Consider the following 16,057-nt stretch of genomic DNA (forward strand, 5'->3'; position numbering starts at 1 on the left):
GTTATTTACTACTGAATCCTCAACTCTGTACAGATGATGACAATATGATAGCATGGAACCTTGTTACTGTAATAATAACCTATACAGTATATAATATTACATTTTTTGATAACTTGCAGCAAACGAAACCTACTTACCAACAACAGACAGACTTGAGAACCTTTTCTTTTTCTTTTTCTTTTGAGCACATGGTATCTAAGAATCTCCTTTGTTTTGTTATTTTTGTTGTTGTTTCGTTTTGTAGAATAGAAGGTTGTTTCTTCCTTGTTCCCGTTTGGTTTTTACAGTTGCTGGGGTTTTGTGTCTTTTACTGTAGGGAAATGAATATGACATTATCATGTTTAAGATAGACAAGAATAATGCTTATGCTAATTAATGGTGACGACGAGGATCATTTCAGTGATAGCTATCTGGTGTGAGAAGAGTTTGTGAATGACCTGTGTCTGGTTTACACTGAGTGATAAGCAGTGATGAATCCTGGGTTATGAAGTTTTATGACTGTGTATTGAAGGGTTTGGTGGGGACGCAGGCTTTAGAGACCCTCTGACAATCCTTTCAGCTCTGACATTTCGGATGTTGCACGACTCTTCATCATCATCATCATCATCATCATGGTACTCAAAGTCCTCCACAATCTCTAAAAGAAGAACCTGCTCTACTAACAGGGAAGGATCATGTTCAAAAACATCTGTCTATACAGACCAGTGAACAGTCTCTAGAGCCTGAGTTCCCCCTCTGAGAAATTAAAAGGATTCTTTGTGTTGCCTTGTTAATATTAATTGTGGACACATAATTTTATAAATGACAAAGACGTGGAAATAAAGATTATTTATCTTGTTATTTATTCAGATTGTGTTCTTTCTCTGAGCAATTTTAAATACACGATGTTTATCTTCATGTTGACGTTCAATGTTTGAAACAAAAGGCCCGGTATTGAGATAGATAAACTATTTCTTTTTGGAAATATAGCCGGTACATGCCCCCAATGGGTGTTGTGAAATTCTTCATACAGTCAATGAACCACAAAAACATAATTTAAGACAGTGGACAGTTTCAACGTGCAAATAATAACCCTGCAAATCAAATTCATTTGTTACAAGTCCTATTCCTCTTCTGTATAAGACACGTCAGATAAACTGAGATCCGTTTGGTTGCATTTAACTGTGTTGCTCCTAAATGCATCTTTTTGTATTTTGTAGACATGTAGACAAAAGAAATTGCAGCAAACCACAAATTCATTGCTGACCTGTTCTGCCTGCCAAGTTCAGGAATTTGCTTTGATGAGCTGAACAGGACAGACAGGATGACATACAACACATCACAAAAATAATAAAATGGATGGGTTTGAATATCAGAAGTTAAATAACATGAGCATGTTAGAATTTACAAATGACTATAAAAAAGAACTTACCAACACAAATAAAAAAACTAAACGTGCAAGAGTTTTAGCATTAAAGTGCTAAATAGCCGCAGTGAATGTGTTTCTTTTAAACTGCTCGAGAGAGATGAAGGCAAGAAAGCAGGTTAAAAACACAAAAAAAAGAAAATGTTGAAATTGCTGCAATAGTAAAGTAAAGTTCACAAAATTGTGATTTTCCTAGGAAATGTGTGGTCCTGTTTTGTACCATATAAAAGGGGGCTGAGTTTTTTGATCACCGTTCGATTGAGGAATCTCAAGACTTCTGAAACAAATGCATAAAGTTCTGCTACATGAACAGGCTTTTGGACAAACCACATCAGACACATTATTATTCAAAGGAGGATGTTATGTTTGAACATGCCTGTGGGGGATTTTTAATGGAGTCATCATAAAGAGAATATCAACAGATAAAATAGTTTGTGTGACAAATGGTGCCTTTGTATCACAGGCAGTGACCGGTGTGAACCGGTCATGTCAGGACATCTGAGTTTATTTGTTTGTTTCATTTAGATTGTATTGTATTACTGTGCTGTGGAGACATAAATCTCTTCACAGTCATGTTGTGGAGACCTGCCTCTTCTTTGAGGACAAAAAAGTAGATCCTCATAATGTAAATGATTGAATTTAGTTTAGGGTTTGGGTAAGTTTAGGTTCAGGAGTAGTAGTTGTAGTTATGGTCAGGGAAACTCGCCAGGAAGTTAATGCAAGACAGTGTAAAGTCCTCTGAGGGGAACTGAACTGACGTCTGTCTTTGTGAGAAAATAAAGCGTGAGAGTGAGTATATGCATGTGTGTATACTTGTATGTTTGTCTTGCCAGTGAGGACATTTCAGCTGGTCCCCACTTTGGGACAGATATTCAAAGGGCTGTTTCGAGGGACCTCAAAAGTATAGATGCACCAACATACGTGTGCGTGTATGTGTGTTTTTCCACTGACACACTGAAATCAAGTCTCATTATCACGGAGAACAGAGAGATCATCAACACTGTCAGGTGAACTGCTGCTCCGCATGAAACCTCACATTGTCTTCGCTGTGCAGACTTTCACACCTGAAGATGACACAACTCTACATCACACCTGGAGACCTGCATGTTCTTTACATGTGACATCATACTGAGTTTTGCACCTTTTCATATTGTGACAAAGTGAATGAGCCACGACAGCAAAAACTGATTTCTCTTCAGTGTGAGTGAAAAATATCTGTACATGTAAATGCCCTGTAAACAATCCTTTTTAGTTTGCAGTTGTGTTCAAACTTTAAGTGAATCCTTTTTAATTATGATCTCTACATTTGTTGATCTGCAGAATTAGAAGAAAGTGGTAATTTAGTATTAAAATCTAAATCACGGTGATAATTCAGACCAGCAGGGGGAGCTGTTGCACCACATTACCACCATGTATGAAGCTGCAAGGTCACTGGGTGTCAGGATGTTTTGTATGTCGACATCATTCTCCAGCAGGTGTTCTGTAATGAAGATCCAACAGTCTCACACAGTGACAGTACAAACAGAGGAGGTGATGAAGCTTCTCCATCAAACTTCAGCAGGACAGTCCAAGAAGGATATGTTGGTTTTTGGTTTTGCTCTTCTTTGTGAAATACACACACACACACACACACACACACACACACACACACACACACACACACACACACACACACACACACACACACACACACACACACATATGCCTGATTACCACACAGCCCAAAGTCCTTTGTCATGCTTCCTCAGATCTCTCGTGAGAATGACAAACACAAACTCTTGCTCTCCGGAGGGGGGAGGTTCCTGGAGTGAAGGAAGGCTCTCAGGAGGATCTCATAGATAGCATTAGGCTGTTATTTCCACTTTGAGCCTCATAGGGATGCAGGATGGGGGGAAGTCAGCGGGGACACTGTCCCAGTGAAAGACACACAAACACACAGGCCAAGAATAGCAGCTGAGAAAACTTGACGCAACTAATAGAAAGACCACACGCTTTCTGAGATTGGAGTAAAGGTGTTAGAGTAGAATTGGTCTGATAGGTTTCATAATACATGTCAGCATGAAGCCTGCTTGTGTTCGGACTCTTTTGGCAATGCATGAAATGATAATATTTCCTCTGGATGACTCTGTGATCCTGAAACTGACACCAGCTCCTCTTAAATACGAATTGTTTACACTTTGTTAAAGACCATATATGTTAAAGGTGTCATTAAAAATAAGCTCTTACACAAGCAGGAGCCGCAGATCTTTGATTACGATCCGGTCACTCAGCATGCCGACATTGACCTAGTCTCATGTGACCGGTCCTGTTATGCTCATACACGGCTGGGCAGTGGCTGATTTGCACTCCGACTCATACGAGAACAAGCAGATGCTGCTCGCAGTGCAGCGGCCTCTGTGGGTACACGCTTCTAAAGCACCGCCTGGAGACAGAAAAGGCTGGAGAAGACTTGTGGGGTGACTATGCTGTGAAGGAGGACACTCTGCTCCTTATCCCATGGTGTCAGACTGTGTTGTGCCGGGAGGCTGAAGCTGTTGCCAAGAAACCAAATGAACTTGCCATGAACTTCCTCCACATCTGCTTCAGGGAAGGGGAAGCGCTCTTTAAGGCTTTGACATGTGTCCACCAGTGACTGCAGTGTCAGAGCTGATAAGTAGTCCAGAGCACAGAGCAGTGTTTACAGCAGGCAGTAGCTGAGAGCCAGGGGTGAAATGTAACTCATTTAAATACTTAAAGCTACAGTGCAGGACTTGTACATATAGATGTGAGTCTGTTATGTTCAAGCCTTTGCCAGACAAGTTCACACAATTCTGATTAAACCTCCCACTACCAGAATGAGTATTTTACAGTACTGTATACCGAGTTTTTCAATCTGGTACAATCTCGGCGGTTGTGACGTTTTACAGCTCCAACAGTAGCTGTGGATTAGGCCATGCGGGGCGGAGCCTATGGCACTGTTGACAGTGTTTTTGTAACCATTCTTACTGGTACAAGTGGGAGACAAAATTTCTACTCTTTGTGCTTTAATTTACCATCTTTTCATGCCACTTCATTTCTTTACATTCAAAAGGAAACATGTCTTTTTACTTCCCTCTACAACTGAAATCCCTGTTACTTTGCAAATAAAAAAGATTTTGCAAACACTGCTTTAGTCTATGTTTTAGGAAATAGAGGATACTCTTGGTCCAGCACTGTGTTCTTAAACCCATCATAAAACCAAACCATTAATAGATAATTAACTGTATTAATATGTGAGATAGCTAAAAATGCAGTTTCTCTTTAAACATACAAAACAATAGAGTAAGTGATCACAAAGAAGCAAAACGATGCTCCACCTCATCAAACTATAGCATTAAGATGATGTTCAGATATAAATGGATAGATAATAAAAACCTAATAATTACATAGTATCACAGTCAAATGGATAATTTTTCTGGATTTATTGCTTTTGATACTTCTTTCAATTTCCTCGTTGTACTTTTACCCACATTTTTATCAGAACATTTTCAGTGCAGCAACACACAAAGAAGGATTTTTACAGTGCAGTTGGTTCAGTTTAAGTAGATTAGATTATGAAAAATCCTTCTGATATGAGGAAGAAAATAACAATGTTTTTTCATTACATCATCTCAATTATTATGGAATTAGAGTATTCATAAGTGGGATGATGAAAAGAGGATTTCCGTGCCACTCATGTTGACAACGGCCTGCATGAGTTAAAGTACCGACATGTAATCCGTATTCATGTGGGGTGTGGATGTTTTAAACACATGCCACAGTCATCAATTGTCATGTGTACAGTTTATGGTCTGCCCTCAGTTATCACAGTGTGTCATCTCTCCTCAGCGATCCATCACTGCTGTTATACAGCTCAGACATACTCGCTGGTGTGAAAAAACACACGGTCAGGTGACATGTGGTCTTTGTGTGTAATCTGTTAGAGATATGAACAGAAATGTTTGTTTTAAGTGGTACAGTGATGGTGTCCATAGACTTTTATTCATGATAATGGAATTTAACTGTGGACTCACCACCATTTTTCAGAACATTCACTTTAAAATGCCAAACTATGGCAAAGAGAGAAATACAATGTTGATAGGAGACTGCAGTAAATGTCCACACATCAAATTGACATCAGTTTGACTCCTTTTAAATTCAGCAAATACATCTTTAAAGTCCCACTCCACTCAAACATGCGTTCAGCCTTTTGTTTCTCCACTTGGATATTTCATTGTTCACAATGATGGATGTCCAAAGTCTGACATTCATCTGCTGAAGCAAGAATGTTCCTCTCTCAAATCTGAGTTTCAACACATGATGATCACCCACATGTGGAAGCCAGCTGTGGTTCAATATATTGAGTTTTGTTTTATGAAGGAAACAAAGTAAATGTGCTTTTGAGATTTTTTTTAAACCCATATCAGACACTGTGGATCTGGATCTGTCAGCAGTGAGATGGTGGTTTGATTTGTGTCTGAACCCAGTCTCCACCATGTATCGCACCACTGGAGCAGCTCAACATCAAACAATAGAAGACTACTGTCTGTGTAAATAACCGGGCAGCTCTGCAGTGTGATGTGAGGTATAGAGAAACTGCTCACCTGATTCCTCTGAAACAGACAGTGTATTATAAAAATAGAGATTCACCAGTTTGACCATGCAAACTAATGTTCAGTTGGAGCACGATAATTAGAATTGGACTGATAATGCTATAAGTGCGGGTCTGAGTGATAAGATAGGATCCCCTTTAAATATTAAATATAACTTAGGGAGACATAATGAATGGCCACATAGACCCTATATTGTTGCATATTGGTATCTTCTAATCTCCAGCTTAATTTACACTAAAAATGTCACTATATTTTTGCTGATTATGTGCAGTTATGTCTATTAAAGTTCAAAACAACCAATGCTGGTTAAAGTTCACTCAGTGTTGTGTCAGTGAGGGACTTCCCAGCTCACTCTTTCTTCCTCTATCTTCAGCTCCATGTCAGCTGTGTGACATTCAACAGACTACACATCGTCTCACAAGTTTGTTTAACAAATTACAGGTAAAACTAAAGACACATGTAGACTTTATTTAATAATAATGACCATTTATGAATTATCAAACTGTTGTTTTGACTCTTTCTTTATGAGGAAAATATTCTTGATGAAGCTGGCAGCGCCTCCTGATTATAATCAGCGAGGGACTGTCCTGTGATTTGATGTGATCTGTTGAAAAATTTTGGGAGCAGGTTTGTGAAAATGGATTCTTACACGGTTCCCTCTCAAGTATTAAATGATGACTCTAACATGAGCTTATGTTTCAGAGGAAATTATGGATCCACTGCAGCAAAATGCCTGATAGCAAATGAGATGGAAAGCTCCACTTTGGTTGTGTCAGTGTGGTGCCCTCAGTGGGTAGATATATTGATTATGGAGTTATCTGTGGCTACGATCAATGGACCCAAACTGGAGGTGCTTGAGGAAGCACTTTAATGAGCCCTTTAAAAGTCTGGTGATACAGTGTGTTGCAAATGTTCAGATTTGTTAACAGTACTTGCGGTTGAATGATTTGGACAGAGAGGGTGTGTTTGATTATATAAGACAGACTCCAAGCTGAAGTAACTTCAATGTGAATTCACTCCACTCATGCACAGTTATTTGAGTGTTAGGTTGTCCTTTCTGTTTGTTGTCTGTATCATTTTTGATAATTTTGTGGATATAAACTTCCAAATGTGACAAAACGTCTTAGAAGAAGATGGAGATAGAGGACAAAAGGATGTGTTTTTTATAGGTCCAAATGTGTTAACCATGATGTTTCTTTGCAACCATAATTATACACTCACTGAGCATTTTTTTTTATATTGTAGGGCAACAATTCTGACAAGAAATGATACTTTTACAAAGATATATTTTGTCCCCTAATGTACGTTAATGGAGAGGCCAAAATTTTAGGCACACATTTCAGTACAATGCAGTCTAGTGTACCACCACCACTACTATAGCGCAAAATCCATATTCTAATTTATCTTACAATAAAAGTGGTATAATTTTGTTATTTGCATGCCAAATATACATTTCATTGTGCTGCACTAATTCACAAAAGCCATTTAAGGACTGTTCAACTATCCATGCAAAAATGAACATTTGGTTAAAGATAAACTGTTCACCATTAGAAGCTTCTTTTTTTTTCTCTTAGATCGTTTTAGATCATTAATTTGTTGTTGTTTTAATAATTTCTTTGTTTTCATTCATTTTTTAAAAGTATGTTTTGTGTGATGGAATATTATTAGGGCCCGAGCATAGATGGTGCAAAAGCCTTATTGTTATTCAAGGATTTATAATGTGTTATTATTCTCTGTAAACAACTGGATTTTTGGAGGCTTTATCATATTCAAAAACTCGTTACACGCCTCTCTCCTCTGGGGATCGAACCCCAAACCTTCTTATCAAGCGGCAACAGTGCTAACCACTGCACCACCGATCTTCCCAGAATGTTGTCTTCATTGTGACAAATCTTTGGCTCACTGCAACCTATAACTCCACCGTCCACAAATATTCATTCAAATGCAACCAAAATTGCAGCAGACATTCTTTGGATAGTAGATATATGTGTTTTCAAGGGCTGTGCCGCAGTGATATTAAATATCTTCCTGTAATGTGTAGTGTATGCAAAGCTTTTTTAATTTCTCCAAACCTTTCAGCTTCACTAAAAGTTGAATCACCATCAACAGGCCAAGGTGGAATTTGAACCATTAATAGAAACCTTGGTGAAGTAGAATCTTGTACCTGTTGAGTTAACCAGACTGTTGGTTGAGTCACTGGAAAGCTCTGAGTGAACTCAGAAACACTTTCCCTGCCGGGACTCGTCTTTCAGCGCTGAAGATAGTCCAGCGGTCTACGAACACAGCTTCAGAGCAGGAAACGACCTCATGAGGATGCAGCTTCCAGCCCCGGCCAAGGTAATCCACACGGTTCACGGAGAGCGAGTCCCTCTAAGGGTAAACCACACGGGTTTGGGTTTGCATTGTGAATGCAGTCATACTAATACCAAACCAAAGGTCAACAACAATACAAAATAAAAACTCAAACAACAATAAATAAAGGGTGTGTCTAATTCTTCTTGGTTTTCTGTCCAAACTACCAGAAACGTTATCCCCCAAAATCCCATTTTAAAATGAGCAATGAATTATCTATTTAAATAAATTAAACTAAAAATACAACGTGTGGTAAGTGCCAGAGAAATAATGTAATGGCCATGAGATGAATGTATTGCCTTCAATATGTTGAGGAGACTGCAGTAGAGGGTCAGTAATTGGACTGTTGCTCTGCTCGCTCCGCTAATCTTCACTAATTACTCAGACCTTCATTGGAATTTTGTCATTTGGGAAATGAAGCAGGAAAATGTCCACGAGAGGCGCTGCTCACTCTAAATACTGTCCAGTCATTAATGGAGGAGCAGCGGGACATTCCACATTATAAACCCTTCAGTTGAATTCTTTGAACGTGTAGTGCTGTATTTTATGATGTGAATCAGAAGTTGTGCTATATGACAGCTCCCAGTGAACAAAGGCTCGGTGCGCTGTCATGCTGCAGGAACAGGGCGGATCTTAGGACCCATAGATTCATTCCTTGCCAAATAATAAAAGTTGGAGGCTCCGTGTGCTGTCGACGCGCAACAAAGCAGTCAGTGTGTCAAAGTGTTTGTGGGCAGCCCGGTCGCTGCTGGCGGCACGTTGCAGTGGTGCAACAACAGCAGCGCGGAACTGTGGGACAGTGTGTGTGTGTGTGTGTGTGTGTGTGTGCGCGCGCGCGCGCGCGCGCGTCCTGCCGCTGGGTGTCTTCACTCCGCGGCTTCAACGTACACAGCGGAGGGGAGTGTGTAGGCTGGGCTGGCCGTGTTTTCCGGAAGAGAGGGTGTGAAACATGGGACTCGACTCAGGTCAGCCGATGATCCTGCCGCACACCTAGCAGAGGAGCGCGTGCTGATGCGTGCCTGTTAGTCCGCGGGAACAATCGGCTGCGATCAGAGTGAATCAAACAGGCACCGTGGGTCCAAACGGGACATCCCTCCGGATCCCTGTGACTGGAACGCTTCAAAGGGGCTCGAGCACGCCCGCGCGCTCGCTTGGGTGAGTGAAACTTTTAAGATCATGTTATTCCCCGTCGCAGGGATCAGTCGTCGCTGTGCAGATAAGGGGGGGGGGGGGGAAGTAAAGCCGGGTTTGATGTTGTGCAATGCAGCTGGATGTCAGTGCACGTGCTTCCCGGCCGTGTTTTATTGATGTTCAGTGAATAGCTGGGTCGGCACACAGGCTGATTGGATCTGCAGTTTGTTGGATGTTCACCACTTTGCACCGTTAAACTGCTGCATGCATGATGTGCCTCTGATCTGTGTCACACACCTGGCAGAGAGGATGCTGCCTCATACCCGACACAGTACTGCTAGGAATTTAACTGTAGTTCTTTACAAACTCTGGTCCGGGGTCCCGCCAGTGATCTCTCAGTTCGACCCGTGGTCCCCCATAACTTTATCTATGATATAATCCAGTTGAGATGTCAGGTTTGATTACAGGTTTTCTCCTTGGACCCGTAAGGGCGTGAGTATGTATTCATGTATTTCAGGGTGCCTGTTATGAGAAGCAGTGCTGAAATATTTAGCTGATTCGTCAGTCAGCAGGATTCATCCTCAAAATGAACACTTGTAATAATCGATTAAACACTGAAGTCACTTATAAAGGAACTTTTTTTTTTTTTTAATTTAATTTTTTTTTACTGGGCCCAGCATCTCAAATATGTAGCAGCTTTTTCTACTGTTACTCTAAATGTTGTAATTGATATATTTCCATTTTAGACAGTTAGTTGGTCCAAATAAGCATGAAATGGGAATTCTTTGTTTTCTGATAAATAAAATGAGCATTTATCTGTATTTTCTTATTTAAAATTTTTAGAGAAAACATTTAAATATTTAATAGTGCCGATGTTTGTGGCCCAAATGCTTATTAAGCCCCCTAGTGTAACGTTGACCTATCTGCATTGACAGTATGACTGTAGTGTGCAGCTGATAGTTTGTATTCAAAGAACTGATGCCATGAAAGCCTCTCAGATTGTCTGTGTTTAAATAGTATTTGTTAGATGGCTTTCATCCCTCGGCAGCGACTTAAAACGACGCCAAGGCTCCATGTCCACCTGAAGTGATGCTCATTTTAGCCTGTTCACATGTTGTTTAATCCCTCCTTTATGAGGCGCACAGTGGAAGTGTTCCTTTTGAAGTCACTTGAAGCATGACTTCATAATGAATTGACTCCTGAAAAAACTATCAGCGAGAGCATGAATGACACGCAGCGAATGACTGAAACATTGGTGCTTTCGTACTTAACCTAACTGAAGCACTATCAGAGTGAGGTGAAGGGTTTGCTCAGCAGGCAGAGAACCAGTTTCCATTTGGGCTTGCGGGCGTAATGAGTTAAATCCCCAAGGGTCAATATTTAAAATGAGTTGAGCCGAGTTGGCCGGAGGCTACGTTGCAACAGTGCTGATGTACAGTAAGTGTGAGCATCATGCCGAGCAGTTTGACCTCGCTTATGTGGCCTCATTTAACGTTTTGCATTCACCTTTAGGAGCATTAAATGACAGAAACGGGATTGGGAGACTCATGTGGGGACTGAGATGAAGATTAAATGGTTCTCCAATCTGAACAAACCAGCAGCAAAATGACTGCCTTGCCTTTTGTCCTTTTGGGGATGTGCACAGTTGCTATCTCTTGGTGCAAAATTGTGGTTTGGCCAATTGTATGTACAGAGAAGAAAAACAGACAGAAAAATGTGGCTGGAAATGCACAGTACATCACCACTAGCTGTGTGTTTAGTTTGGATTTTTTTTTTATCTGGTTGGATTTTTCAGGTGAAAAAAAAAAGGTTTATTAAGTGATTTTAATTTATTGTTGCATGTGTCTCCTTGGTTTCCCTTTTTTAAATTTTTTTTTTACTGAATGTGACTACAGCTTTAACCCCCTTTCAACATGGGCTTTACTAACCATATTAGAGCACGGCTACTCAAAAAGAGGACATATCAACAGCTCCGAGCTCCTCCAGATCCTCTGGGAAATCACTTGCACAAGGCTGGGAGTGAAAGAAATCAGCATTGTGTGTTTGCCTGCGTTTACAATGTCATTACAACATTACAGTCTTTAGTAAATGTCCTAAACAGTTCTACATGCAGGCCAGAACATCATTCGGCCATATTATGTCAAGCACAGCTCCACTCTGAGACTGAGAGGATATGCAGGGAGGGTCTCTGCCCTCGGACCGCTCTGTGCTGGTTGGTCCACACGGCTGCAGCTCATTTTCTATTTTCAGGCATCACATCAGTTGATGGTGATCATCAAGTCTCTGTAGAGCAAGGGGCTGGAAGAGCCTTTCTTTGATGAAGTTAAAGCAGGAGACTCTTACATTTGTTTGATTTGATCTGTAGAGTGATCATCACCTCTACAGCTCTGTGTGTGTGTGTGTGTGTGTGTGTGTGTGTGTGTGTGTGTGTGTGTGTGTGTGTGTGTGTGTGTGTGTGTGTGTGTGTGTGTGTGTGTGCGCGTGCGTGTGTGTGTGTGTGTTTAAATGTGCAAACGATCTATGGGAATGAGGGTATTTTGGCTGGTGCTCACTTTCGTCCACCCCTTTAAAGGGCTGCTTGAGGGTCAAAGTTAGCGTTTAGGGTCAGTGTAAGGTTTGGGAGTTTGGTACTTATGGTTAAGGTTAGAGTAAAGGGCTTAGGGAATTCATTATGTCAATGAATGTCCTCACAAAGACAGCTGTACAAACGTGTGTGTGTGTGTGTGTGTGTGTGCATGCATGTCCGTCCGTCTGTGTGTGTGTGAGGCCAGCCGCTAAGATAAATTTACAGGCACTCAAACGGGATGAAAATGGAAATCCGTGCCTGACCTTGACCCAGAGTCGGGAAGCGTTGGTGGGATTTGATGCTTTGATAGTCAAAGGAAGCAAAACAGGGACAAGTGCAATTGTTGTTGTTTTTTAGAGACATTAACCTTCATGATCATTTTGAAAAAACTCAGTCTGCTGGAGAGCAGCATGTACACTTTCAGAGAGTAGTTCCCCCCCCCAGAGACGGGAGACAGCAACTTCAGCAGGTTTTCCAGTGTGGAGTGTTGTGACGTTCAGGCCTGTTGTATCCACAGCGAACAGCACCTTATTTGATGTCTCAGGCTCTCATGCAGCTGTACTTAATGGAGTGTTTCTGTTGGTACTGTTAGCAAAGCATCCGTCGCCTCCTCGGTGGAATCGGCCTCCGATTCCTGGAAGCTCTCTGTGTTTGCTCTCCTGTCATGGATTCACGCCGAGTTACCAGGCAGGCTCTCCATCAGGGCTGGAAGGACCGACAGAAAGCAGGTTAACAGGAATGTGTGAGCTGTAGAAATAAAGAGAATTTCATTATGTGTGAAGGGTGTGCTGTGCTGTTTGATGTATTACAGTCACTTGGTAAAGGGGCACAATTACATCTGACTTAAGCTGTTGTTTGTACTGTGTTTTCACACCTTGCTTCAGTCTGCAGCTCATTGTCTGTTTCCAGTCCTCATCATTTAAAGAAACAAAACCTGCCCGTCATCTTATTCCAGGCACATTTCACCATTTTACACGTCATGGCCAGTTAACTTGTTGATTACTACTCAGCCTGTAAAAACAGTTCTGGGCGAAGCTTTCTAAGGTCAGGGAAAATAACCCTGGTGATGTCATAGTGATGTCACTGGGGTTATTTCACCTTGGACTTGGAATCACAAACAAAACTAGGGCTGCAGCTAATGGTTATCTTCATTATGATCATCATCATGATCATCTTGATTAATTGATAATTCACACTTCTTGTTTTGTCTGATTATCAGTGCAAAACAAAGATATTCAGTTTAGTGAAGCAAAAGCATCAAATCACCACTTTTGAGAAGATGGAGCGACTAAATTTTGGGTATTTTGCTTTAAAGATATAAAAACATCAAAGAATCATTATCAAAAATTCTTATCTAAATAGTTGCAGATGATTTTTCTGTTGATCAACTAATTGATTAATCATTTCATCGTTGCAACTCTATATGTAACAGAAAGTCTGTTACAAAGCAGCTTAAAACACACAAATAATAATGAATGCAAATCTATTCGGTGTGGACTATTGATTTTTAAAAAAAATTTTTTTTTACCATATTAGCAATGAGGCTCCAAGCACGGCGATGTTAGTCCGTCACTTGGTCCGCCACTTTGATTTGAAAATTAGATTTCTTAACAATCATCAGATGGACTGACATTTTGTTCAGACATTTATCTTAAAGTTGCTGTAGGTACGTTTTACAAAAATCACTTTTTGTTAAATCTGCAAAAATTGGACAAAAAAGGACAAGAGCTCACTGGCTCGGTAAAGACAGATGACTGTCATTGAAGACATATTTATGTTTGGCTATGTGAACATGTTTCATTTGCTGGTGTGTATGTTTTAGAGAGTTGCCATGGTTACAGCCTGGCAGAGCTAAAGCGCAGAGGAAAATGAGGTCAAGGGTGCTAATGGTTGTACTTGTTGAAATTCTTCTGCCACATCCATCGATTTTTCAAAGCTGCCAAAAATAATTTCAATTTATTATTAATAGAAAAATGTGAACTTGCCAATATGCTCAAATGTGATGGTGAAAATGGTGAACATCATATCTGCTTTATCTGCATTGTCAACACGTTAGCATTTAACTAAATTTAGTACAGAGATATTAGCGTGTCTTTAAGCTCTTTGTCTTGTTCGTCTGTCTCCCTAACAGGTGCGATCCTAAACTGCTGAAGTGCCCCCTGAAAAACAGCCTTGTCCTGTTTGTCTGTCTCTCACCAGCTCTTTCTTGCATCCATGCTCTGAGGCAGCATGCAGCTCATAAATTGTGTCCATATGGACACAAATCAAGCCTTCACCTAAGCAACACATGCAGTAGTTATTCTTGTTGATTTCTTTTAGATTTTATTTCGTCGTGTAACCTGTACAATCTAGAAATTACCCACTAAAAAACAGCCTATACTTGTTCAGATTAAATATTGATGATTAAAGATGACAAAAAAAGAAATAAATCAGTATTAATTTCCAAACTGTGCAAATTCTAACTCTTATTTCCACCTAGTTTTTGTGATATTACTGTTAGATGAACACGCACACGTATCATTTCACTAATGACTAATCCACTGCTTCCTATTGGCTCATTTAGGAAGGAAAATGCACACTATAACTGGTCGGTACCGCTACTGTAGACTAAGTCTGTGCACTGATGTTTACATCTTAAGAGGTTTTCATGTCAGTCAACTCAAAAGATGTCCTCACTTATACAACACCACATCTCAGAGCATAAATGAAGCATGTGATGTAGATACATAGAGCAGATTAAATAGGCTGTTGTCGGTGCAAAGTTACACATGGTGTTAAATCATTTCTACTTTAGGCTACACAAAAAAATATTATATCAATGCTGATTTGAATGCATAATCGGAGAACTTCCTCTGTTCTGATACCACAATACTATAAATACATAATAAAACGAGAATACCAATATATTATGATTCTGGTGTTGAAAGAGGGTTTTGACAGTCTTTTATTTCAGACACAGAGAAGCCAGGACACACACAGAGCAGGTAGGAGGGATTGGTTTGACTGGCAGGGGGTTGAGTTCACACATTTCATGTTGCCTGATAATGCATGAACTCTATAGTTGCAGCTCAGCCACTTTGCTATCTATCTTTTTTTCTTTTTTTTTATTGGCTGGAGTGAGAGAAGACTGATATGGAGGGCTTGTCACTCTCACATGATCAGACAAGCAGAAAAAAGTTGCATCGTGCATCTCATGAGATGTTGTTGCCTAGTTATTCAACTGTACTATGATTTTCTGACCTTGGACTGTGTTGACTGTTAATAAGTCAGTAAACGGTAAAGTAAAAATGGGAATTTTGCAAAAAATACTGCAATATTAAAAAGGATTTGCATCCTAAAATGGCTCTATAAATGGTAGTGCCGGTTTGTCAGTGAACGGCAATGAATCCTGATGCCCTGACACACCTTCAGCATCATCAGCAGGACATAATATTCACTTTTAACCTGTGAAATATCTCAACATCTGCTAGATGGATTGATGGACCCCAGAGGATCAATCCCCTGGCTTTCCATATATCCCTTGACTTTTCCATCCATTTCTTGACTCCTGATTTTGAGTGACATTAGCTGACATTAGCATGTGAAAAGTCACAGCTTTTGAATTCACAACAAAGGCTGTGAAGGCGCAGTGAAACGGGCATCCTGCTGTGGCTGAAGGTTACCTTTAACTATTACCACGTCTAATTTTAAATGCCAATGACCTTAAAAGAAACATAATTGTAAAACTAACTGTGTCTCAAGTGTTTATAGGTGTTTGGAGAAGATGAATGCATTAATACAGTTACACGTCCTCATTAGTTCATTCTGTGGCAGGTGCACAGTCACATCTGCATATTAGCCTTCATTATTCAAAGCACGACCAGTAAGGACTCTGGGGGGGGTTCTCAGATCTCTCAGTTAACCTAATCCAAGTGCTAGCCGGCACTCCACCCCAGTTGCACTTCCCCCCCGTTCTCATTAGTCTGTGTATGAGAGACACCAGCAGGCACGAGA

General features: G+C 40.4%; 1 protein-coding gene across 2 annotated transcripts in view; it reads left to right on the forward strand.

Annotated features, from left to right (window-relative positions):
* Positions 1 to 9,039: 9,039 nt before the first annotated feature.
* The window catches only part of camkk1a (calcium/calmodulin-dependent protein kinase kinase 1, alpha a), a 65,845-nt gene continuing 58,827 nt past the window's right edge, over positions 9,040 to 16,057 (forward strand). Inside the window, exon 1 of one of the 2 annotated variants that reach the window (XM_069700741.1) lies at positions 9,040 to 9,522. The gene's annotated coding sequence lies outside the window, so the exon portion shown is untranslated. The remainder of the gene's footprint in view (positions 9,523 to 16,057) is intronic. The other variant, XM_069700740.1, reaches the window with a different exon arrangement.

Source organism: Brachyistius frenatus, unplaced genomic scaffold, assembly GCF_029030835.1.
Source record: "Brachyistius frenatus isolate BFR_SWC_R1_liver_20210118 unplaced genomic scaffold, ASM2903083v1 Contig_34, whole genome shotgun sequence".
Taxonomy (NCBI): domain Eukaryota; kingdom Metazoa; phylum Chordata; class Actinopteri; family Embiotocidae; genus Brachyistius; species Brachyistius frenatus.